Raw genomic sequence first — 26721 nt, 5'->3', positions numbered from 1 at the left:
CTGCCTCACAGCACCAGGATCCCAGGTTCGATTCCAGCCTCAGGTGACTGTCTGTGTGGAGTTTGCACATTCTCCCCGTGTCTATGTGGAGTTTGCATATTCTCCCCGTGACTGCGTGGGTTTCCTCCAGTTTCCACAGATGTACAGGTTAGGTGAACTGGCCATGCTAAATTGCCCATAGAGTTAGGTGCATTAGTCAGAGTGGATCTAGGTGGGTTACTCATCGGAGGTAAAAACAATGCCTGCAGATGCTGGAAAGCAAATACTGGATTAGTGGTGCTGGAAGAGCACAGCAGTTCAGGCAGCATCCAACGAGCAGCGAAATCGACGTTTCGGGCAAAAGCCCTTCATCAGGAATAAAGGCAGTGAGCCTGAAGCATGGAGAGATAAGCTAGAGGAGGGTGGGGGTGGGGAGAGAGTAGCATAGAGTACAATGGGTGAGTGGGGGAGGAGATGAAGGTGATAGGTCAAGGACGAGAGGGTGGAGTGGATAGGTGGAAAAGGAGATAGGCAGGTAGGACAAGTCCGGACAAGTCAAGGAGACAGTGCTGAGCTGGAAGTTTGAAACTAGGATGAGGTGGGGGAAGGGGAAATGAGGAAGCTATTGAAGTCCACATTGATGCCCTGGGGTTGAAGTGTTCCGAGGCGGAAGATGAGGCGTTCTTCCTCCAGGCGTCTGGTGGTGAGGGAGCGGCGTGAAGGAGGCCCAGGACCTCCATGTCCTCAGCAGAGTGGGAGGGGGAGTTGAAATGTTGGGCCATGGGGCGGTTTGGTTGATTGGTGCGGGTGTCTCGGAGATGTTCCCTAAAGCGCTCTGCTAGGAGGCGCCCGGTCTCCCCAATGTAGAGGAGACCACATCGGGACCAACGGATACAATAAATGATATTAGTCGATGTGCAGGTAAAACTTTGATGGATGTGGAAGGCTCCTTTAGGGCCTTGGATAGAGGTGAGGGAGGAGGTGTGGGCACAGGTTTTACAGTTCCTGCGGTGGCAGGGGAAAGTGCCAGAATGAGAGGGTGGGTCGTAGGGGGATGTGGACCTGACCAGGTAGTCGCGGAGGGAACGGTCTTTGCGGAAGGCGGAAAGGGGTGGGGAGGGAAATATATCCCTGGTGGTGGGGTCTTTTTGGAGGTGGCGGAAATGTTGGCGGATGATTTGGTTTATGCGAAGGTTTGTAGGGTGGAAGGTGAGCACCAGGGGTGTTCTGTCCTTGTTACGGTAGGAGGGGTAGGGTCTGAGGTCGGAGGTGCGGGATGTGGACGAGATGCGTTGGAGGGCATCTTTAACCACGTGGGAAGGGAAATTGCGGTCTCTAAAGAAGGAGGCCATCTGGTGTGTTCTATGGTGGAACTGGTCCTCCTGGGAGCAGATACGGCAGAGGCGGAGAAATTGGGAATATGGGATGGCATTTTTGCATGAGATAGGGTGGGAAGAGGAGTAATCCAGGTAGCTGTGGGAGTCGATGGGTTTGTAAAAAATGTCAGTGTCAAGTCGGTCGTCACTAATGGAGATGGAGAGGTCCAGGAAGGGGAGGGAGGTGTCAGAGATGGTCCAGGTAAATTTAAGGTCAGGGTGGAATGTGTTGGTGAAGTTGATGAATTGCTCAACCTCCTCGCGGGAGCACGAGGTGGCGCCAATGCAGTGATCAATGTAGCGGAGGAAGAGGTGGGGAGTGGTGCCAGTGTAATTACGGAAGATCAACTGTTCTACATAGCCAACAAAGAGACAGGCATAGCTGGGGCCCATACGTGTGCCCATGGCTACGCCTTTGGTTTGGAGGAAGTGGGAGGATTCAAAGGAGAAATTGTTAAGGGTGAGGACCACTTCGGCCAAACGAATGAGAGTGTCAGTGGAAGGGTACTGTTGGGGACGTCTGGAGAGGAAAAAACAGAGGGCTTGGAGGCCCTGGTCATGGCGGATGGAGGTGTAGAGGGATTGGATATCCATGGTGAAGATGAGGCGTTGGGGGCCGGGGAAACGGAAGTCTTGGAGGAGGTGGAGGGCGTGGGTGGTGTCTCGAATGTATGTGGGGAGTTCCTGGACTAGGGGGTATAGGACAGTGTCGAGGTAGGTAGAGATGAGTTCAGTGGGGCAGGAGCATGCTGAGACAATGGGTCGGCCAGGGTGGTCAGGCTTGTGGATCTTGGGAAGGAGGTAGAACCGGGCAGTGCGGGGTTCCCGGACTATGAGGTTGGAAGCTGTGGGTGGGAGATCTCCTGAGGTGATGAGGTTCTGTATGGTCTGGGAGATGATGGTTTGGTGATGGGGGGTGGGGTCATGGTCGAGGGGGCAGTAGGAAGAGGTGTCCTCGAGTTGGCGTTTGGCTTCAGCGGTGTAGAGGTCAGTGCGTCAGACTACCACTGCGCCCCCTTTATCCGCTGGCTTAATGGTGAGGTTGGTATTAGAGCAGAGGGATTGGAGGGCTGCGCGTTGTGAGGGTGAGAGGTTGGAGTGGGGGAGGGGGGTCGACAGGTTGAGGTGGTTAATGTCCCGGCGGCAGTTGGAAATGAAGAGGTCGAGGGTGAGTAATAGGCCAGCGCGAGGTGTCCAGGTGGATGCAGAGTGTTGGAGGTGGGTGAAGGGGTCCTCGAAGGTGGGCGGGAGTCCTGATTGTGAAAGTAAGCTCGGAGGCGGAGGCGACGGAAGAATTGTTCGATGTCACGGCGTGTATTAAATTCATTGATGCATGGACGGAGGGGGATGAAGGTGAGTCCTTTGCTGAGGACTGATCGTTCGTCCTCAGTGAGGGGGAGGTCTGGGGGGGGGATGGTGAAAACTCGGCAGGGCCGGGATCTGGGATCTGGTGTGGGTGTGGAGCTGGGAGTGGGGTCAGAGCCAGTACCTGGAATGGGTGTGATGGTGGGGGGAATGGGGATGGAGGCATGAGCAGGGGTAATGTTCCCCTCGGGGTTCTGGGAGGTGGGGATAGTGACAAGTGGGGTCTGTGGGGGGCGTGTCAGCAGAATGCAGGTGAGTGGCACTGGTGGGGGCGGAAGTGGTGGTGATCATGGCAGTAGGGGTGGCAGAAGTCACTGAGCGTGTGGCATCAGCGATGATGTGAGGGCCGGAAGTGGCTATGGGAGTGGCCATGATGGGGGTGGAAGTGACATCATCACTCAGCGTGGGGGTGGTAGCTGCATCAGCCGCATGGCTAATGGCGTTTCCGAGGCCAGGGGAAGCTTCTGGAATGTTTGAGGAGCGCTGGTTATGGAGGTGGATGGATAAAAGTTTGTTGTACTTCCAGTTTTTGATGTTTGAGATGGAGGGTTGGTGTGGACTGGTTGGGCCGAAGGGCCTGTTTCCACACTGTAGGAAATCTAATACTATGTATACTTCTGGTCACCACATTACCAAAAGGATGTGACGCTTTGGAGATGGGTGCAGAGAAGGTTTACGAGGATGTTGCCTGGTATGGAAGGTGCTAGCTATGGAGAGAGGTTGAGTAGGTTAGGATTGTTTTCATTAGAAAAAAGGAGATTAAGGGGGGGACCTGATTGAGGTCTAAAAAAATCATGAAGGGTATAGACAGGGTGGATAGAGATAAGCTTTTTCCCAGGGTGAAGGATTCAATAATGAGAGGTCACGCGTTCAAGGTGAGAGGAGAAAGTTTAAGGGGGATACACGAGGAAAGTACTTTACACAGAGGGTGGTCAGTGCCTGGGACGTATTGCCAGCAGAGGTAGTAGAGGCAGGCACAGTAGATTCATTTAAGGTGCATCTGGACAGATGCATGAATAGGTTGGGAGCAGAGGGATTCAGATCCTTAGGAATTGGGTGATAGGTGTAGACAGTGGATTTGGATCAGCACAGCCTTGGAGGGCCGAAGGGCCTGTTCCTGGGCTGAAAATTTTCTTTGTTCTTTATTCAGTCTCCAGATTCTAAATCCCAGTCACAGAACGGAAAGAGGTCCTTCAGCCCATCGAGTGGGCCTAGGTTTAAGGTGAGAGGGAAAAGGGACCTAAGGGGCAACATTTTCACACAGAGGGTGGTGCGTGTATAGAATGAGCTGCCAGAGGAAGTGGTGGAGGCTGGTACAATTGCAATACATAAAGGCATCTGGATGGGTACATGAATAGGAAGGTTCAGAGGGATATGAGCCAAATATTGGTAAATGGGACTGCATTCATTTAGGATATCTGGTCAGCATGGACGTGTTGGACCAAAGGGTCTGGTTCCGTGCTGTACAGCTCTATGACTCTATGTCTGCACATCCAGGACTAAGGTAAAAAGGGGAGGCCACTAGATTGGGGAGGATGAGAGGGTTGGGAGTAAGAGTACACAGCTTTATTGGAATAGTCAAGAGTGAGGCAACACCCCGGGGTGAGGATAAACCTTGGGACAAGAGAAGGGTCCAGTCAGGAAAGGGAGCCTGTGATCGAGACACCAGTATTTCACTTCCATATACTTTTTAAAACCACTTCTCAAACTGTCAGGGTGGAATGTCCAGGTTCTTCTTCTTAGGCAGCACTTCAAAGTCAAGACTGATCATTCTGAGATAGCTAGCAAGTCCAACCCACAATCTGCAGCCACGGTGCAGGGCAGGCAGTATTTGTGGGGGTGGGTGCGTTGTTTCAAAATTTGTGCGATCCCTCCCTCTTGATGCCTCCAATTGGCTTCTGCACATTCCCGATGAAGTCTCTCGTTGCCTTCCCAGATTTGCCTTCTCCATTTCGGCTGACCACAAGCCAGGCAATCCTATACAAGCATCTCTAAAACATTACTATGGTCTTCCAAGCCAGAGATTAAAGTCATGGCTCACCAGGCAGCTTCAGAAACTTTGGCAACCTGCAATAGGTACCCCAGAACAATGGAGGCACCAGCGGCAACTTCAACATCTTCCCCAAACTCAGCGGAAAGAGAGTCATCCAAAAGCAGCATCCTGTTCCATGCCAACAAGCTGAGTATTACAGTGTCCACCACTCAAACCCAGCTCCACAGGGCAGTACACTTCAATAGGACGTTAGGCACCAGATTCCTGAAGCAACTGCTCTCCTTAGAACCCAGTCACGGTAAGAGAGTTCTCAGAAGTCAACCTCCTAGCCTAATCAACATTACGATGACACCATTGTCCTATCTATAGGCTCAAATGTCATAAAAATGTTAGAGGGGAGAACTTTGATCTTAGTGCTGTTGGGCACAACTTCACTGATTCTAGAGGGTCAGGCAGCAATGTGGACCTCAAACTGCAAAGGATGCACAGCTTTATTCAATATTAATGAGGCATATAGCAAACAATTTCTCCCCCATTTAATTTATAAAACAATGTGACAGCGTAAAATGGTTACACATGTACCATCTTGAACATCTGCAGGATGGAGAAAATGCATGTGACATCTCAAGCATTTGTAGTCATTTTCGTAACAATGTAAATGGGATTTTTGTGAAGTCAATATTGCTGCAAGACGTCAAGGAATTGAAGAGATTCAATATCAGCCACAACGATTACGTCAGGCGACAACTGGGCTTCAGTTAATTCCTTCAAATAACACGCAAAAATGCAACTATTCAAATTAGTGCTATTTGAAAGGCTTTTTTTGTTAGGAAGGAAAATAGATGTTACAGCATCAACACAACTGTTAAGGTAAGGCTAGTCCATAGAATGTACAAAGGTTTTCATATAAAACTTTGCAAGCAACAAATGAAAAATTTACCCAGGTACCAACAGATTGCTGCTGTGCGTTTAAATAGCTTCTCATTTTGTCAATGAATTGTTGTGCACTGAGGCAGGCTGAGGAATTTGCAAAATCCACTTGCCATTGTACTTCCTAAAACCATAAGAAATACGAACAGGAACAGGCTATTCAGCTAATTGAGCATGTTCCACCATTCAATAGGATCATGGCTGATCCCATGTTTCTCATGTCCATTTTCCTGCATTTTCCCCATAAATACAGATAAATTCTTGATCCATGAAGGAATCAATCTCAGTCTTAAATATACACAAGGGCTTGCCCCGCACAGCCCTCTGTGGCAAGTAGTTCCAAAGACTTTCTACCCTCAGGCAAGAAATTCCTCCTGATCTCAGTCTTAAATTGACATCTCCTTATTCTGAGACTATGCCATCTGGTCCTAGACTTTCCCATACGGAGAAATATCCTCTCAGCATTTCTCAACCTGTTGAGTGTCTTAAAATCTGGGATGTTTCAAAGAGATCACCTCTCATACTTCTAAATTCTAGACAGTAAAGTCCCACCCTGTTTAACCTTTGCTCATCCCTCCATACCAGGGATCATCCAGTGAAAAAAATATCTTTCCATAGATAGTTTCCATGGAAACTGCTCAAAATAATCCAGGTGTGGTCTCACCAGCACCTTGTGCAGTTGCAGTAAGACTTCCCTTATACACCAACCACCCTTGAAATAAGGGCCAACGTTCCATTAGCCTTCCTGATTACCTGCTGCAGCTGTGTGCTAGCTTTCTGTTTTGTGTACAAGTACCCCCAAGTCCCTTTGTGTTGCAGGTTACTGCAGCTTTCCCTCATATAAATAATACTCTGTTCTTGGGTTCTCCCTTCCAAAATGAACAACCTCACAATTTCCCACATTGCATACCATTTGCCAATTTTTCGCCCACTTACTTAACCTCTTGATCCCTCTCCGTTTGTATCCCCTTCAAAACTTGTCTGTCCACCTATTTTTATGTCATTGGCAAATTTGGCTACAGCTCATTTACTTCCTTCATCCAAGTCATTAACATATACCATAAACAGTTGTGGCCCCAGCCTGATCCATGTGGAACCCCCCAAATGCGAAAAAGAACTCCTTATCCCCTTCAAAACTTGTCTGTCCACCTATTTTTATGTCATTGGCAAATTTGGCTACAGCTCATTTACTTCCTTCATCCAAGTCATTAACATATACCATAAACAGTTGTGGCCCCAGCCTGATCCATGTGGAACCCCCCAAATGCGAAAAAGAACTCCTTATCCGCACTCACTGTTTCCAGACCATCAGCCAATTCTCTTTCCATACCAATATATTATCTCCAACACCGTGGGCTCTCATCTTGTGACTTAAGCTTTTGTGAGGTACCTCATCAAATGCCTTCCGAAAGTTCAAACACAACACATCTACTGGTTTCCCCACTATCCACCCTGGTTGAGAATTCCGTGAAAATTTCTAATAAATTAGTTTGCCATGATTTCCCCTTTCATGAAACCATGCTGTGACTCTGCTGATTAGATTATGATTTCCCACATGTGTTGCTATTGCTTCCACATTAATTAATTCCAACATTGTTTCCCAAGAATACATTTTAGGCTAATCAGGCTATAGTTACCTGCTTATTGCCAGGGGTTCAAAAAAAAACAGGAATGACAGACATTCTGTTCACTCTGAAAACTGCCTCCGAGGGAGCTGTGATCCAGTGTAGGGTAAAAAAAATATAAACAGCAGATAGCCCGGGTGTCTCTGGAGAAGGAGCACACAGTGTCCACCAACACCCCCGAGAGTTTCAGGGAAAGGTGGGCACTGCAGGGAGTGGAGTGTATTATTCCCCCCTCCAACTCTATTTTGATTTAATCTCTTCCCTCCCCTTCACTGTTTGATCACACAGCATTGCCCTTTGATGTGAAGGGCACTGCTTGTCACTGGCCACTTGGGTGTTTCTTTGCTTCCTGGTGGTGGAATGCAAATAAAGATTTGTACACGTGTTGTTTTTCCCTGTGTCTCACACCTGTATACACACAACATGGGTGCTGGGGAAAAATAAGCACTACCGCAGTTAGGTGGTAATGTGGGGGGAAAATATAGAAAAAATATATAAACAGGAGATCCTCCTTGGAGAAGGAGCACACGGTGTCCACCAATATCCTTGTGGTTTTCAGGGAGAGGTGGGCACCATGAGGCGTAGAGTGTTCTACTTCCCCCTCCAATTGTATTTTGATTTAATCCTGACCCTACCCTCCCTTTCACTTTTTCGATCACTTAGGCAATACCTCTACAGAGAAGGGTGCTGCTTGTCACTGGTTACTCGAGTGCTGTTTCTTCCTGGTGGTGGAGTATGAATAAAGTTTTCTGCATTCACTGTTTCTTCACTGTGTCCTGCACCCACACGACATGGGTGCTGGGAAGAACTAGGCACTATCGCTGTTTGGTAGTAGTGTGGGAGTTTGAAAAAGATATATACATAAACAGGGGATTTAGAATCTCCTCAGTTCAGGGGACTGACTCCGAGCTGGCTGGCTAAAGCTAGTGTACTGTGCGTAACTAAAGAAAGGATGAGTTGGTAATGAGGTACTGGCCTCTGTGTACTTATTTCAGAATTACTGGACCAAATCAGGAAATCTCTCACATTTTTGACTCAGTTCATTAAATGTTATAATGCATATTAGGATTAGCTTTCATCTACAAATAGTCCACCTCTGTATTGGCTTTGCAAATGTTAATACAGTATTCATGCTTAAAATAGAGTAGTATTAAATCCCCTAAAATCTAACCTACCTTAACCTGAGTAGTCAGAAATTCAAGTACAATACTTTCAAAAAAACTATACCTGAGTTGAAAAAAACCTGTCTGATTCTCAAAGTCATTTGTCATTATCTTTGATTTTCTTTCTCCCAATTCCTTCCATACATCTTTTTCACCTCAATATTAGTTCTCCAAGCATGATATATTGCACCTACAAAGGAACCAATAGGCAAGCAGAAATTTAATTTGTTCAATAGGTTAATAAAGGTAATCTTTCATATATTATTGTAGTTAATTCAGATTTTGTTGCAATTTTCCACAATAACTCAGTCAGCAATGTGTCCCCAAATAAAAGTGCGCCCTTGTCCAGACCAACATTAATCTCTTAGACAACATCACTAAGAGTGATAGTTCTGGAAGAACTCAGCAGGTTAACTCTGCTTTCTCTCCACAGATGCTGCCAGATTTGCTGAGTTTTTTGAAAAATTTATGTTTTTGTTTCTGAGTCCCAGTAACCGCAGCTCTTTGTTGTTTTTAACACTAGAAGAGATTATCTAGTCATCATCTCATTGCAGTTTCAGAAACCCAGCTGGTCACAAATTGTCTCCTCTACTTCCTATATGACAATGGCGACTTCAGTTCAGAGGCATGTCATTTCCTGTGAAGCACTTTGAAATCTCCTGAGGTTATGAAAATGCAAAGTTACATAAACATAAGTTCAATGTTGTTTTATTCATTCACAGGATGTGGGCATCGATGTTTACGGCAGCATTTGTTGCCCATGAGATGGTGGTTGTGAACTGTTTTCTTGAACGACTCACTGTACATTTTGAGATGTAGACACCCACGATGCTATTGTGGAGGGAGTTCCAAGGTTTTGATCCAGTGACAGTGAAGTGATAGGATAGGAAGTGACAGGGTAGTCCCATCCTGTTTCTTTTGATTTAACCAGGTCGCTTGTTAGGCCAGTTCACTCTGCAATTCAGGGTCAACCACATTGCTGTGGGTCTTGAGTCACATACAGAGCAGTCTGAGTAAGGATGGCAGATTTCCTTCCCTAAAAGGCATTCATGAAATAGATGGGCTTTTACAACAATTAATAATGGTGACAACCAGGTTTACTTTTGATTCCAGATTTTACTGGATGAAATTTTACCACCTGCCAAACGAAAATCATTCAAATGCTCATTTCAAAACCTCAATCGCCCTAATGAATACCACACAGCACTGAACTACTTTGCCAGTCAATAGGATAATGGTTTATCTGATTAGAATTTTTTTTAACAGGTTTTTATTCCCACACATACTCAAGGGTGGCAAGAGTCCCAAGAAAAGTGCAAAATGTCACCACACACAGCACTTCCTTAGGTACAAAATCTTAGTTACAAAAGTAGAAAAATAAAGAAATAGGTTTAAAAGATCAGCAGTACAATTTTTAGTGTAAAATTAGGAAAACAGAGAAATGAAGTCAAATGTTGCAATCCTTTTCTGAAGCCATGGGCCTGCACGCACCCCAGGTTGGGCATCCCTAAGAGGGCTCACTTCCCCCTGCACTGGGCCAAGAGCTGCCTATACTCACCAGCCGCATTTGCCACTGACCGCCACTGCTGACCTCCATCGGTCAGTCCAGGCTTCTGCCCCGACCTCCATGGGTGATTAATTCCAGCTATCCCCCCAATAAACTTTCATCATCTGCTTATCAAAAACTAACACTGTTTACACTGCCTTTTGAACTGAAGAGTTCCGAAGACTCTCAAGCATCTGCAAGGAAATAACTCTGTTTATCTCTGTCTAATATGAGCAAACCCTCATGCTTAAATGTTGACCAACCCCACACTGGTTTTAGATTCTCCCACAAGAGGAAGCATTCCTTTCGTTACACCTCACTTGGTAGCGCACTGGAGATTAAACCTTGCTATTTCTGGAGTCTTCACAAAAGTTAAAGCTTTGTAAAAAGTTGGTAAAGTTCCCCAGAATGCCTGATTTTCAGACTCCAGTTGATTGAAAGCATCGACCAGAGAAACTGAGGACTGCAGATGCTGAAGATCAGAGTCTCGAGAGTGTGGTGCTGGAAAAGCACAGCAGGTCAGGCAGCATCCGAGGAGCAGGAGAATCAACGTTTCAGGCATAAGCCTGACCTGCTGTGCTTTCCCAGCACCACACTCCCAACTGAAAGCATCGACCAGGTTTCTGTACCAAACAAAAATCATTATTTATTACAAGTAAATAAATTCTAGCAACAGATAAGCAATTATTAACTGTCAGCATATCATACTATTGATTGAAACTCTAATCTTCTTCTAAACTTTCCCTTACGCACATACACGGAAAGACAGAAAGGGAAAACAGGTTTTAAGGCAGTGGGGTAAAACTGGAAAGACAGTTCAGTCGTCTTTGTTCCCAGGTTCTGTTGCTGAGATGATCCTTCTGACTCTTCTGCTGGCTTTCTCCAGATGCTTCCATTCATTTATAAGAAACACAAAGGTTCACTTATAAAACATCTCTGACCTATCAGCTAAAAGTCACAGCTTACAATAACAGTCACAGAAAAGATTAACTCGTTTTCTTTGCAGAATTACAGAATCACAGAGCTGTTAAAGTGTAGGAGGAGGTCAATTGGCCCACTTGCCCCTCAAATTAGCATTATTACCTGATGCCAATGTCGCGCTTTTTCCCCATATCCTTGCACACTATTTCCATTAAAATAATTAGCCAATGCTCCCTCAAATGCCTCATTTAAAACTGTCTCCACCATATTTCCAGACAACTACTCACTGAGTGAAAACGTTTCGTTTCCCATCACCTTTGCTTTTTTTTTGCACATCCGTTTTAATCTATGCTCTCTTGGTTTTATTCCTTTTACAAGAAGAAACAGCTCCTTCTTATCCAGCCTGTTCATGATACTGACAACCTCTTATCTCTAAGGAGAACAGTCCCAATGTCTTCAATCTGTCCTTAACTGAAGTTTCCCATGCCTAGAAGCAAACTGTAAATTACTCCTGCACTCTTCAGGTTTAAAGTTAGTTTTGAATGCAGAGAGACTGCTCCCAAACTGAGGAAGAATTGAATACTTGTTTCTCTCTCTAACTTTTTACCAGCTCCAAATTACTTCATTTATCTGAGTACTAATCCACAGTTGTTCACAAGCAAAAGTCTCTGCCATCGATAACTAGTCATTAGTCCATAGACAAATCCGCTGTGGTTACCAACCTGGTTGAAATAGGGTGCAAGATTATCGGGGGAAAACAGAAGATTGGCACTAAGTAGAGCTGAATATGTATATTTTTCCAAGGATGTAATTATTTGAATAATAAAGGGGGTGAAACAATGCCACAAGACCATGCTTCATTTACATGTGCACAGTACTTGAATGGTCTTGCATCCTCAGAACCAGCTCTCAGAGTTAAGAGAACCTCTGATACTTGGGCTTAAATCTGTCAGCCAGGGCTCCCTAATTGGATCAGGTTCATAGCCCCAATCAGATGTTATGGACCAGGCCAGACACCTCAAAACATTTCAAGAAGGTAGCTCAGACCCTACTTTGCTAGCTGTTTTAAGCAGTTGTAACATGGGTAGTCCAGGAGAGATGCCGCTGGACAAACCACTTACAGAATTTAGTTACAAGATTACTGAAGGAATCACAAACTAAAGAGAACAGAATACCGATAACCTTAACCTCTCCAAAAATCCAACAGAACATCCTAACTTAATGATGCTGTTCTAAATACTTGCAACATAAACAACCCTTGGCACAAAAGGTAAAATCAAACTCAGGGTCTTTCAAGCAAGAGGTCAAAGAGAGTACCAGCCTGGAACTGCATCTATGGGTCCAGCAGATTTTACTACACTGCTACTAAAAAACAAACCAAACCAGAGAAAAGCTGAGCTGGGAGAACTGGCCACTCCCCTTTCATTGTACAAGTGTTTTTTTTAAACTTGAAAGGCTTCTGTCTGAGGCAGTATCTGTTAGTTATTATCAAATTGGGCTCAAAGCCTTTCAACCCCAGACTTTTCGGAGTCTGTGTCATTTATAACCTCTCTGAAAAGAGAAGCCAAGAACAGCATAACCTTATTAAAGGAGCAGCTTTGTCACACCTCCCTACTTAAAAAAATGAACCATGAATATCCAAAGATGGCTTCATTTTCAAACCCCTGAAACCCAAATTGCTAGCACTCTAAAACACACATATACATTATATTAACTATAAACGTGCAAACATGCACAACTACATTCTGTTTCAGGCTGTTGTACTCCTGCCACCAAACGTCTCTATTTCTCATTCGAGTCTCAACATTGTGTCAGCAATCACCTTTTCTTGTCCTGGCACATGCACAATCCTCAAATTGAATGGCTGTAATAACAAGCTCCATCTAAATAGTCTGGCATTTTTGTCTTTAAGTTTCTTCACAAAACACAATGGGTTATAATCATAGAGTCATAGAGATATGCAGCATGGAAACAGACCCTTCAATCCAAATCGTCCATACTGAGCAGATATCCCAACCGAATCTAGCCCCACCTGCGAGCACCCAGCCCTTATCCCTCCAAACCCCTCCTATTCATATACCCATCCAGATGCCTTTCAAATGTTGTAATTGTACCAGCCTTCACCACATCCTCTGGCAGCTCATTCCATACACACACCACCCACAGCGTGAAATAATTGCCCCTTAGGTCTCTTTTATATCTTTCCCCTCTCACCCTAAACCTATGCCTTCTAGTTCTGGACTCCCCCATCCCAGGGAAAATACTTTGTCTATTTATTCTGTCTCTGCCCATCAGATTTTATAAACCTCTATAAGGTCACCCCTCAGTCTCTGGCGCTCCAGGGAAAACAGCCCCAGCCTGTTCAGCCTCTTCCTATAGATCAAATCCTCCAACCCTGGCAACACCCTTGTAAATCTTTTCTGAACCTATCAAGTTTCACAACATCTTTCCAATAGGAAGGAGACCAGAATTGCATGCAATATTCCAAAAGTGGCCTAACCAATGTCCTGTACAGCCGCAACATGACCTCCCAACTCCTGTACTCAATACTCTGACCAATAAGGGAAAGCATTCCAAACGCCTTCTTTACTATCCTGTGTACCTGCAACTTTCCTTTCAAGTAGCTATGAACTCTAAGGTCTCTTTGTTCAGTGTATATGATTACTGGTAACAAACGCTAAAATGTAACACCAACACCAAGCTCGAAGTCTCCTTCTCAGCCATTGAATATTTCTGCTGATGAATGTTTAACTTGCTGGACAAATAGCCGATAAGTCCCTCTATCTTCTTGCCGTCTTCTTGCGAGGGCACAGCACCAATATCCACATCACTTGCATCAATAGCCACCTAGAATGGCTCTGCGTAATTAGGCATGGCTAAGACTGGGGCAGTGGTTAACACAGCTTTCAGGCTGTCAAAACGCCTTCTGACAGTCCACTGTCCACTGAAACTTCATGCCTTCCTTTAGCAATCCAGTGAGTGGAGCAGCCACACTACTAACATTTGATACAAATTTTCAATAAAATCCACTCAATCCCCAGAACCCTAGCACTGCTCTTTTCATTGATGCCATCGGAAACTTTCCAGTTACTTTTGGTTTTGCATCTCGTGGGGCCATTTATCCTTGTCCAGTAACATGGTCCAGGAAGGTGACTTGGGTTTTGGTAAATTCACTTTTAGCCAGATTTATCACCAAGCCTGCCTTCCAAAGTCAATCGAACAAGTCTGATAAATGTTGTTGATGCTCCTTCCACGTGTGACTAAAAATCACCAGTCATCAAATATACGATGCAGTTCTTCCCTCTGTGTGTTGTAACCAATAACACATTCTTCTCTTGCTTTCCTTCCCTACTGGTTAGTCTCTGAAATGCAGCTGGGGTACCTTTCATGCCAAATGGCATGACTTTAAACTGATACAGTCCATCCGGCATTACAACAACCAAAATTGTCTTTTTTCGTTCTGACAAAGGTACCTGCCAGTAGCCTCTGAGCGGGTCCAACTTAGAAATATAAGTTTCTTGTCCCACCTTTTCAACAGTCTTCCAAACGTGGAATCAGATATGCACCAGTCTTTGTAACTGCATTGACTTTGTGGTAGTCCACACATTACCACTGGGTATGATCTGATTTTGGCACAATTACTATGGGTGACCTCCGGTCACTGTTACTCACTTGGATTATGTCATCTTGGAGCATGCGTTCAATCTTGGTTTGAACCTGTGCCAACTTTAGAGGGTTATCCCTATCAGGATTTTGCTTAATTAGAACAGCATCTCCTATATCTACATCATGCATAATTAGGTTAGTACTTCCCAGTCCACTAAACCTTGCTTTTAAAGATTCGACTACCATTGGAAATAACATTGATACCTCATTCCTGGTAGCAAAATAGCAAATCTTTGATTTCTTGTCTGCTTGCTGTTTCATTGTATGCTACAGTACTTTTAAATGCTGTCTAGCCAACTCCTCCGCTCTATTTAATCGTCCCCAAACTTTGACACATATCTAAATACGTGATCTCTGAATTCTGACTTACCAATTTCTCCTTAATCAATTTTAACCATCCTCTCACTCCACGCCCAAAACCTAATCCAAATTGTCTGAATTTGGTCAATTCATTTGATGCATCTCTGATTGCAAAAAGCACAAATGGAATTCCCTTATCCCAATCATTTGGATAGTCTTCACTGTAAGCCCTCAACATGGTTTTAATGTCTGACACCCCCTTTCTAGTGCTCCCTGTGATTCTGGATGGTACATAATGGATTTGAATTTTTTATTCCTAAGTTGTCTATCACTTCCTTGAATAATTTTGATGCAAAGTTTGACCCTTGATCTGTTTGTATCTCTGTCGGTAGTCCGGATCTATTGACAAATTTGAGTAATTCTTTTCCAATCCTTTTAGCTGTGATATTGCGTAATGAAACGACCTCTGGAAATCTAGTGGACACATCCATTATTGTTAACAAATACTGATTCACACATTTTGTTTGAGGTAGGGGCCCTACACAATCAACTAGGACTCTTGTAAAAGGTTCTTCAAATGCAAAAATAGGTATTAAAGCTGCAAGTTTTATTACTGCCTGTGGTTTTCCAATTACCTGACATATATGACACGTCTGACAAAATTCAAATACATCCTTTTGCAGTCTAGGCCAATAAAAATGTTTTTGTATTTTAGCTTGTGTTTTTCTCACTCCTAAATGACCCCCTAGAGGTAGCTCGTGCACCACTGGCAACATCTCCTTTCTATACTCCACTGACAATACAGATTTGATTAACTTCTGCTGATTTCTCATCTCCCTAAATATGTGATGGTCTCCATTTCCTCATTAAGATGTCATTTTTAAGATAATAACATTCAAGGATACATTCAGATTCTTTTTCTGTGTATGCCTTTTGATACAACTGCTTTAAATTTTCACCTTTCTGCTGTAACTCAGTTAATTTACAAGATGTCTGCTTTGTCATCTATCTGCTCCTGGTTTGCCTCAACCATCTGATCAAACAGGGTCTCTGTGAATTCCATTTCAACTTTCTTATCTGTACTCTTGGATCTCCCCTGTTTCAACTGTTGACTTTACCTACTGTTCCTGGCCTATACGAGTAAACTTTACCATTGCAGGTATATGGTTTAAGAAGATCAGGCACTTCCTCCTTAACCAACCTCCAACCAGCTTGTACATTCTGGTGAAGCTTTCCAGTCTCCACTGTGCTCTCTGTTACCATTCCGACAAAATTCACTGGCTTATCCTGTTTTCCTGCAACTAGCTTCCCAGTGCATTTCCTAACCCACCAACACTGTGATTTCATGTGGCCTATTTAATCGCAGTGAAAACATCGGAGCTTTTTAACTTCTCTGTGCCCTTCAATGGTTTCCTTTTCACCCTGTGGTAAGTTATCCTTATGATCTTCACCAAGATCTACCTTTCCCTTTCGACGTGAGGATTTCTCTTTTCCCCAATTTCTATCCCTCACGGATTGATAGAGATTCAGGAAGCCAAACTTTGTTTTATGGACCAACTCATAATCATCAGCCATTTCAACTGCTAATCATGCCGTTTTAACTCTCTGCTCTTCCACATGAGTTCTCACTACTTTCGGAAGTGAATTTTTAAACTCCTCCAAAACAACTGTCTAAAAGCATTGTTTGCTCTATTTTTAATTCCCCTATTCACCTATGAACATTACTTTGTTTGATCCTTTGAAACCCAATGTAGGTTTGACCAGGGACTCTCCTTAAATTCCTGAAACATTGTCTGTTGGCTTCTGGTACAAGCTCATATGCATTTAAGATGACTTTCTTCACCTCTTCATACACCCCATAGAAGTCCTCTGATAGTGATGTGAATACTTCACTAGCTCTACCTACAAGTTTTTTTTGGGTCAACAAAACCCACATGGTCACTGGCCACTGCATTCATTTAGCCACTTTTTCAAATAAGATGAGAAAGGCTTCCACGTCCTTATCATCAAATTTTAGGCAATGCTTGAACATATTTAAACAGACCCCCTCCAGGCCTTTGAGTACCATGGGTTGGCTCATCCTAACTTTCTTCATCACTAAGCCTTCCTCTCCATCCTTTTCAGCTGACTTTCTTGTCTAAGTCGAAGAAACGTCGATTCTCCTGCTCCTCGGATGTTGCCTGACGAGCTGTGCTTTTCCAGCATCACAATCTTCGACTCTGATCTCCCGTGCTCACATTCTCCCCTTTCCTAAGTGCCAATTTCTGAAATTCTAATTCCCTTTCTTTCTTCCTTTCCTCTCTCTTCTCTATCTCTTTCCTTTTCTCTCTCCTCTGCTTTTAATCGTAATGCAAACTGTTTCATTTCTGTTGGCCTTTCCTAGTCCTTTGCCTCTAACTCAAGCTGCTTCATTTTCAATTGAATTTCAGCCATTTCTAAAGATTCTGATGGCCTCCAGCAACTTTAAATGCTGAGCTATTGATGTAATTATCTCTCCTTTCCTCACAGAAGGAGGCAGCTCCTGTCTGCTAACTCCAGCAGCCTGGCCTTAATTACCTTTTATAAAACCCCCAAGGTCACTTCTTCCACCCCCAGAAAACTCTTGGTGACTGAAAGAGCCATTGCTATCCCAAGCACTGTTTAAACCAACCGAATTAACACCCGGAACAAAAAACACTAACACCTACCATTCACAGCCTTCGAGTCCAACAATCCAAATTCCAATTTGGAACTACAGAACAAATTCCGCAAAGAACCCCCAATCTGTTATGGACCAGGCCAGACCGCCTCAAAACATTTCAAGAAGGTAGCCCAGACCCTAACTTTGCTCGTTGTTTTAAGCAGGTGTAACGTGGATATTCCAGGAGAGATGCGGTTGGTCAAACCACTTCATTTTAAACAAAATAGAATTTATTTACAAGATTACTGAATGAAACACAAACAAAAGAGAACAGAATACCAAATAACTTAACCTCCCTGAAAACCCGACAGAACATTCCAACTTAATGATGCTGTTTCAAATACTTGCAACAATCTCCATAAACCACATTGTACTTCAGCTGCCATACATTTTCCACTCACTCAACTTATACAAATCCCATCGGAACTCTTCTGCACCCTCTTCATTCTCCCACCTACCTTTGTGTCACCTGCAAACTTGGAGAGATTATGTTTAGCTCCTTCATCTAAATCATTAATATTGTGATTAGCTAGCGTCCAAGTAATTATTCTTGCAGTACTCCATGAGTCATTTTTTGTCACTTGGAAGATGACCTATTTATTTCTACTTTTCATTTTTTGTCTGCTAACCAGTTCATTGTCCATACCAGTACATCACACCCAGTCCCATGCGAATTAATTTTACACGCTAACTTATTTTGCGGGACCTTATTGCCAGCCTTCTGAAAGTTCGAGTAAACAACATCTACTAGCTCACACATAGTGATTGTAACAAGGTCAGCCAGGTGGATCTCATAGAATGGGTTTGCTGTGTGACCAAGCATAAAAGGTATAATCCAACAAAGGTTCTTACAGGAGAGAAGTCAGAGAGAGTACCAGCCTGGACCTGCTTCTTTGGGTCCAGCAGCTTTTTCCACACTACTGCTAAACACTAAACCAAACCAGAGAAAAGCGGAGCTGGAAGAACTGGCCACTCCCCTTCATTGTAAACGTGTGTTTTTTTTTTACTTGAAAGCCTTCTGACTGGGGCAGTATCTGTTTCTTATTATCAAGTTGGCTCCAAAGACCTTGAACCCTCGACTTTTCGGAGTCTGTGTCATTTACGATCTCTCTGAAAAAAAAGCCAATGACACCATAACTTGTTAAAGGGGCAGCTTCGTCACACAGGAAACTCATTCTATGAGATCCACTTGGCTGACCTTGTTACAATTGCAGGCGACACAAAGGTAGGTGGGAGGATGAAGAGAATGCAGAATAGTTCCGGTGGGATTTGTATAAGTTGAGTGAGTGGAAAATGTACGGCAGCTGAAGTACAATGTGGATAAATGTGAGGTTATCCACTCTGGTTGCAAAAACAGGAAAGCAGCTTATTGTCTCAATGACAATAGATTGGGAAAGCGGAAGGTGCAGCAAGACCTGAGTGTCCTTATACATCAGCCACTGAAAGTAAGCAACACAGGTAATGAAGGCTTGAAGAGATTAAATGGAATGCTGACCTTCAGTGAGAGGATTTGAATATAGGAGCAAGGATACCTTGCTACAGTCAATAGATGTGAAGCTGGAGAAACACAGCAGGTTAGACAGCATCTGAGGAGCAGGAAAGTCAATGCTTCGGTGCAAAATGTTGACTTTCCTGCTCCTCGGATGCTTTCTGACCTGCTGTGTCTCTCCAGCTTCATATCTATTGACTGTAGCTTCCAGCATCTGCAGTCTTTACTGTCTCCATGCCTTGCTACAGTTGTACTGGGGTTTGGTGAGATTATTTCAAGAGTACTGTATGCCTTTTTGGTTTTGTTATCTGAGGAAGCATGTTCTAGGGGGAGCACAACAAAGGTTTACCAGATTGATTCCTGGGATGGCAGCTCTGACACATGAAGAGAGATTGGATCCATTGGACTGTATTCACTGGAGTTTGGAAGAATGAGGAGGGTTTAATAGAACCCTATAAAGTTCTTACAGGACTAGACAGGGTAAATGCAGACAGGATGACCAGGGAATCCAGAAGCAGGATTATAGTCTAAGAATATGGTATAGGACACTTCGGACCGAGATTAGGAGAAAGTTCTTCACCAAGCGTGGTGAGGCTATGGAATTCCCTGCTACAGAAAGCAACTGAGGCCAAAACATTGAATGTTTTCAAGGAGGTAGAGTTACATATACTTCTTACAGTTAAAGGGATCAAACAGTATGGAGAGAAAGTAAAAACAAGATAGAGTTGACTCGAGTTGGGGGCAGCACAATGGCTCGGTGGTTAGCACTGCTGCCTCACAGCACCAGGGACACGGATTCAATTCCACCCTTGGGCAAGCGTCTGTGTAGCTTTTGCACATTCTCCCTGTGTCTGTGTAGATTTCCTTCCACAGCCCAAAGATGTGCAGATTGGTTGATAGTGTCTAGGCATGTGTAGATTAGACAAATTAGTCATGGGAAATGCAGAGTTATAGGGATAGGATAGGCAGTTGGTTCTGGGTGGGATGCTCTTTGGAGGGGCAGTGTGACCTGCTTCCACACTGAAGGGGTTCTGTGATCTGCCATGATCATATTGAATAGCAGATCAGGCTCAAAGGGCTGAATAGTCTACTCCTGGTCCTATGTTCAATGTTACACTCCCTTGACTCAATCTTCTGCAACTTCAATTTCAGCTCCTGGTTGTTCAAAGTTGTTTACTTGATGTTTGGCAGGAGTGTCAGGTTATTGGCTTCTCAAACATATAACCCATTCTAACAAGCATTATTTCTTTCTCATTCCAGTCCACAGTTTTTAAAAACACTAAAATAAAAGACATGATCTCCATATCTAACTTGTCAAGACCCCTTGGGATCTTATCTGTTCCAATCATTCCACCTCTTAATCTTCCAAACTCCAATGAATACAAACATAGCCTGCCTAGCTTTTCCTCATAAAACCAGCCAATTTGAGGTATAAGTTCAGTAAATCTTCTTGGAAATTCTTCCAACACATTTACACCATTCCTTAAATAAGGAGACTAGTCATGTACCCAATATTCCTGTAATGTCACCAGTACCCTGTATAGCTAATGCATACCTTCCTTGCTTTAGTATTCAATTCCCCTCGTACTAAGCGATAATATTCTATCAGCTCTCCTGATTACTTGCTGTACCCATAAACTAACTGTTGCAATTCATGCACAAGGAGAGCCAGATTCCTCTGCCTCTGAGTTTTGCAGTCTCTCACAATTTGGATAATATTTTTTTTTTCTGCCAAAATAGAAAGGGTAGCAGATTAAAACTGAGATAAGGAGCAATTACTTCTCTGAAAGGGTCATGAATGGGTGGAATTCACTACCCCAGAGTGTGGTGGATGCCGGTATATTGAGTAATTTGAGGAGAAGATGGATTTTTGATTAATAATGCATTGAAAGGTTATAGGGACGGACAGGAAAGTGGAGTTAAGGCCGAGATGAGATCTACCATGAGTACATTAAGTGATGAAGAAGCTATGAGATGCTGACGTGCCTATGCTTGCTCTTACTTCTCGCATTTTTATGTACATACTTTTCTTAACCTTGCTAATTTACAGAAATGATGTAGGATTAGTGATCTAATTAGGGTATGGGTTACCAGATATAGCTGTTAAAGCAAAAGTGATGATATTCGGGGGGGTGGGGGGGGGATACATTCTCTAGCAACAAGTAAAGGTTAGATGGATGAGGCCATTACCATTTTTGAACAATTAACGTTCTTGATTTTTAAAAAAGTGGGCAGAAAGAGTTAAAGTGAAGGTTAGAGAAAGTAGAAGTCAGAATATTCTGGTATGAGAAGGAAGAAAATGAAGGAGGAAGAAGGGGTGTCAGATGTGATCTATTTTTACATTATCGTGTAAGTGCAAAACAAAATGTAAACTAGAGCATACGATCAATGATGTAATTATGACACATGAATGTTACAAGAATAGTATAAAGACTAGAAATCTGTTGAATTGTTGAGATGCCTTTTGGAGGAATCTGAACACCCTTTCTCCTGTATGCATGCTTACAGTGATGAATAAATGGCTGGTGGGTTTACATGACAGTCAAGATTAAAGTGGTGCAGCAGCATCCGAGGAGCAGGAAAATCGACGTTTCAGGCAAAAGCCCTTCATCAGGAATGATTCTTGATGAAGGGCTTTTGCCCAAAATGTCAATTTTCTTGCTCATTGGATGCTGCATGATCTGCTGTGCTTTTCCAGCACCACTCTAATCTTGACTCTAATATCCAGCATCTGTATTACCCACTTCTGCCAGGTTTACATGACAGTTGACTTGTGTTAGTTATTCCAGAACACCATACTTTTCTTTCATACAGAAATGGAAGGAGCTCACCTACAAATAGGTCAGACGACAATCTCTAAACATTTGTCCATACAATCATACAGCACAGAAACAGCTGATCAAGTTTCCCAAACTAAACTCATCCCACTTGCCTGCATTTGGCCCATATCCCTCTAAACTTTTCCGATTCATGCGCCTGTCCAAATATCTTCTAAATGTTCTAACTGTACCTGCATCTACCACTTCCTCTGGTAGTTTGTTCCACATTTGACTCACCCTCTGTGTGGAAAAAGTTGCCCCTTAGATCCCTTTTAAATCTTTCCCCTCTCACGTTAAAACTATGCCCTTTAGTTTTGAACTCTCCCATCCAAGGGAAAAGACCGTTGCTGTTCATCTTATCTATCCTTCTCATAATTTTAATAAATATCTATAAGGTCACCACTTAGCTTCTTACGCTCCAGTGATAAAAATCCCAGCATATCCTGCCTCTCCTGATAACTCAAACCCTCCAGTCCTGGAAACATCCTGGTAAATCTTTTCTGAACCCACTCCAATTTAATAATATTTTTTCTACAGCAGGGCAACTAAAACTGCACACTGTACTCCAAAAGTGGCCTCACCAATGTCCTGTATAATGTGACATCCAGATTGAAAGCAAAGACAAAAATTAGATATCTTGATCAGAAAGTCTCTCAATGCTGATAATGCTGTTAACTTGCTCTCCGTTAGAATCATATAGTACAGGAGAGGCCATTCAACTCATCATGTCTGTTTCACTGCAAAATACACTACTACCTACACTAATCACACTGTCTTGCACTCGACCCTTAGCCTAGTGTGACGAACCTGTTCTTTGACAAGGGTATATTGTCCTTGGTTTCTTTCAGAGAGGTTCGAAATGACCCAAGGCTCTAACAAGGCTGGGTTTGAAGGGTTTTTGGGGCCCCTTTTGTTTATCCCTAACAGATAATGCCTCTAGCCTCAGACTTTCATGTCTTAAAAAGGTATAATCAAAGGGGAGTGGCCAGCTAACTGTGCAGGTAGCCTTCGTTTAGATTAGAGTTACTTGCAGCTGCTGAACTCCCTCCTCTGATTTGAAACCTGTAAGCTTTCTGTTTAGCTTTAATCTTCGTGCTAAGGGCTGTGTTTATTCGGATTGCAAGTATCTTTGGAACAGCATCATTAAGTCGGGATAGGCTTTCAGGTTTTTGGGATAGGATAAATTATTCGGTATTCTATTTTCTGTTCTTTGTGTTTCATTCTGTAATTTTGTTAATAAATTCCGTTTGTTTAAAACTTGGCAGTCAGATCAGCTAATTCACTTTGGGAATATTCACTATGCACTTACCTGAAACAAACAGCAAAGTTACAGTCGGGCCTAGTCCTGAACAATAGAATGACACGTCAGATGTTTTACTTTCACATCAGGAAAACCGGATTTATGGGACAGAGTTTCACAGCTCTGCCCTTCATCATGGAGCAACACTCCATGAAACGTGATTAGCAAATTCTGCAACCTTTGGTCCACTGCAATAAACAATCCACCTTTTGACGCAGACCTCGATATTCACAGACGAAAAGCAGCCCCACTGATTCAGAAAATCTGCACAGAATAACGTCAAGCTGACCTTTCAGGACAAGGATGCTGCTTTTGGAGGCCTGAATTCTCAGCGCCTCGTTGGACAGTTGTAAAAGATGGACAACAATTAAGGATGTTCACCAACTTTCATATCCTGGTCACCTCATAGCTTAAATCTCAAATGAGGCAGTCCTCTAAAAAAAAGTCTCCTCAGGACAAAATAAAATGTTTCATCAACAGTTTCTGTTTTTTCTTCACAGTCTCCCAAGGATGTGGCCTTTTACTGAGCAATGGTGACCTCACGGATGACTAAAACAAAGCACTTTGGATGCTGGAGATCTGAATCAAACAAAAACACAAATTGGTTGAAAAACTGCCAGACTTGCTGAGCTTCTCCAGCAATTCCCATTTTTGTTTGTCTTCAAAGACTTGGTCACACTTGCAGGATGGAAGGTGGATGGATCCATGAGAATTTTCCAAGTGAAAGATAGCATGGTAGCTCAGTGGTTAGCACTGCTGCCTCATAGTGCCAGGGTTCTGGGTTCAATTCCATCTTCAAATGACTGTCTGGGTGGAATTTGCATATTCTCTCCGTGTATAGTTGGTGCGGACTCAGTGGGCAGAATAGTCTGCTTCCACATTGTAGGAATCCTATGAATCTAAGTATTGGCTGTAGCCGATGGATTAGCAAAACACCCAAAGCTCAGCTTTTAACCGTGTTTTCCAGCAAGACATGAAGAACTTTACACATAGATTATCATGCCTTAGTGTGTTTGTTCAATATATCATCTCAGTTGCATGACACTGTAATCTTTTGTATAAATTCTGTGTCTTATGGTCCTGCTCCGCAGCTACCTGATGAAGGAACAGCATTCCGAAAGCTAGTGCCTCCAAATAAATCTGTTGGACTATAACTTGCTTTTGTGTGATTTTTAACTATCTTCACACCCAAGAAACCCTAGCCATTGTCAGAGAGAAATAGCAAACGAGACCATGACAATCATTGACTACAGTGAGCCACCAATACCAAAATCAACAGCCAATTATGACATCTGATAACCGCCTCATATGCAGCACAACCTGTCTCTCACAGATTTGAGTCTTTAGCGATCAACAAAACTGCACCATATGAAGATACCCCATTGATTAGTTACATGGCCATCCCCTTACATAGATGGAAGGATGCTGAAGACTCCTTTCAGCTTTCTATTGTTCTGGGTTAATTCAAAACTTTTGTCAACTGCCTTCTTTAATAATTGGCAATAAAGGATTAATTATATTACTCAGTAGCTTGTAACCCAGTTGTGCAGATTTCTTGAAACAATGTGGGTGTGACTCGATTAACACACCCAGAAAGCATTACAGTCACACCAAGAAATTAATTTCATATAATCGTTTTTCATGAGTAGTTAATCAGAATAATGATATATTATGGTTACTGTTATTATATCTTAAGTACCACTAACTATAATTGTATTTGTGTTAACGAAAACTAACATCGTTGTGGAATTGTAATCTCTGCGAGACACAATGAAGCCTCATTAGTTTATTTAAACAGGGATTAGTAAAGCAAATTATAAAATATTTTCATAGAAAGCTTGGCAATTTGGAGCCTATTTTTATACAATAGAACCTCCAGAATAAGTCAAAAATGCAAATTCCTATTCAATGTGCTCTGTAAAAACACATTTTGAATTTTTAGTGGGCTGGATTGAACTATAAAAATACATTCAATAGGGCATTTTGATCTTCCCCAAGGCTGTTTAGGTCAAGAGTTAGAGCTGCAAGATTTTAATATTACTTGGAATGGTCTAGAAATATTAAATATTTAATGTGATGATAGTCAGATTGAAAAGTATGCAATTCACCAGACTTGGGAATTTCCCTGACCTACTTCTATTTATTAATGTACTTGAGCATAGGTTGTGTTCTGTGGCTGTTGAAATTGCTTCTGTCAATAGTGTAAGCCTTTATCAATGTGCCTGAGTCAATCTTTACCTCTTTTAATTCAAACTGTTGTGCCTCACTTACCCTTTACATTAAATTTTAATAACCTGTTTATTACTTCCTGAAGTCACTTCGTGCTCACATTATACATAAAAGAGAGGGGGAGAAAGAAACAAAGAGGGGGGAGAGACACAGAGGAAAGAAAAATAAGCAGAAAGAGAAAGAGACAGTAAGAGAGATAGGGAGATCAAGTTGGAACTGGAAATTCGAGAGCACCTGCTCTGCCTCACCCAACAAACACTGCACACCAACGGTGATGTCTACAGCATCACAGAGACTGTCAGACCTCATTTGACTAAGGATGGCAATGCAAAAATATTCTGGAACAGTTAATAATCCATGTTTGAGAGGATCGATGTGATATTTTACTTGATTTATTCATTTTTGTAGTGAGCATCACTGGTAAGACTAGAAGTTATTGTCCAGCTATCATTTACACCTTACCCCCTCCCCCTACCCTATCTTCTGGTAATAAACAGATCTTTTCCAAGCTAACATCAGTTCTGAGGAAGGGTGGCTCAACCTGAAATGTTATCTCTGATTTCTCTCCGCAGATGCTGCCAGACCTGCTGAGCTTTTCCAACAATTTCTGTTTTTGTAACATCTTGTCCTTCCCTAGTTCCCCTAGAAAGTAGTGGTGAGGAACTACCTGGAACTACGCAAGGACAACCAGAGTGCGGCTAGGAAGGGAGTTGCAGGTTTTCATCGAGTGATGAGGAAGACAAAGCAATCTACTTTCAATCTGCTGGACAAGGTTAGTGGGAAGACAGGAAGCAAGTCTGTTGGGCAAGACAATACTGGGACAGTTAGAAAGGGGAAGGGGTGGCAAAGGAAATAATTGCCAATGTCCGGGGGGGAGAACATGCAGGAGAAACCAATAGCTGCAGAGGGGGAGGAGATGATGGGGAAGAAGCCAGCCCCAACAAAGGGAAAACTGGGAGAGAAGCTGCCAAAGATAGCCTATCAACAAAGGAATGCCTAACTACCTGGGAAGCAAGAAATCCTGAAGTCATAGCAATTAATTCCTTGCAAACTACTTTTTTTTTAATGAAATACACACGTTACTGAAATAAAAACTTTCATTGTTAACTTATGATTGGTACCTTGAGCCAAATTAAATGCTGCCATGACAGTGAAGAGATATCTCACTTACTGAGATATTGAACTTTAAACACAATGTGGACTAATTAGACTGAAGGGTCTGTTTCCACAACTCAGTGTGTTTTATAATAAAAGGACGTGTAGCCAAAAGATGATGGTGGATGTATATTTGGTGGTAACATGGAAACAAACGTCTGAGGGATAGGAAACAAAGTTATGGG

At 43.0% G+C, this 26721-nt stretch overlaps 1 protein-coding gene across 3 annotated transcripts in view; it reads right to left on the bottom strand.

Annotated features, from left to right (window-relative positions):
* Positions 1-26721, bottom strand: part of oca2 (oculocutaneous albinism II) — a 545784-nt gene that overhangs the window by 415205 nt on the left and 103858 nt on the right. The gene's annotated exons all lie outside the window — the stretch shown is intronic.

This window comes from Chiloscyllium punctatum, chromosome 9 (genome assembly GCF_047496795.1).
Source record: "Chiloscyllium punctatum isolate Juve2018m chromosome 9, sChiPun1.3, whole genome shotgun sequence".
In the NCBI taxonomy this organism is placed as follows: domain Eukaryota; kingdom Metazoa; phylum Chordata; class Chondrichthyes; order Orectolobiformes; family Hemiscylliidae; genus Chiloscyllium; species Chiloscyllium punctatum.
The sequence above is the reverse complement of the archived record's forward strand: the minus strand, read 5'-3'. Positions and strand labels throughout refer to the sequence as shown.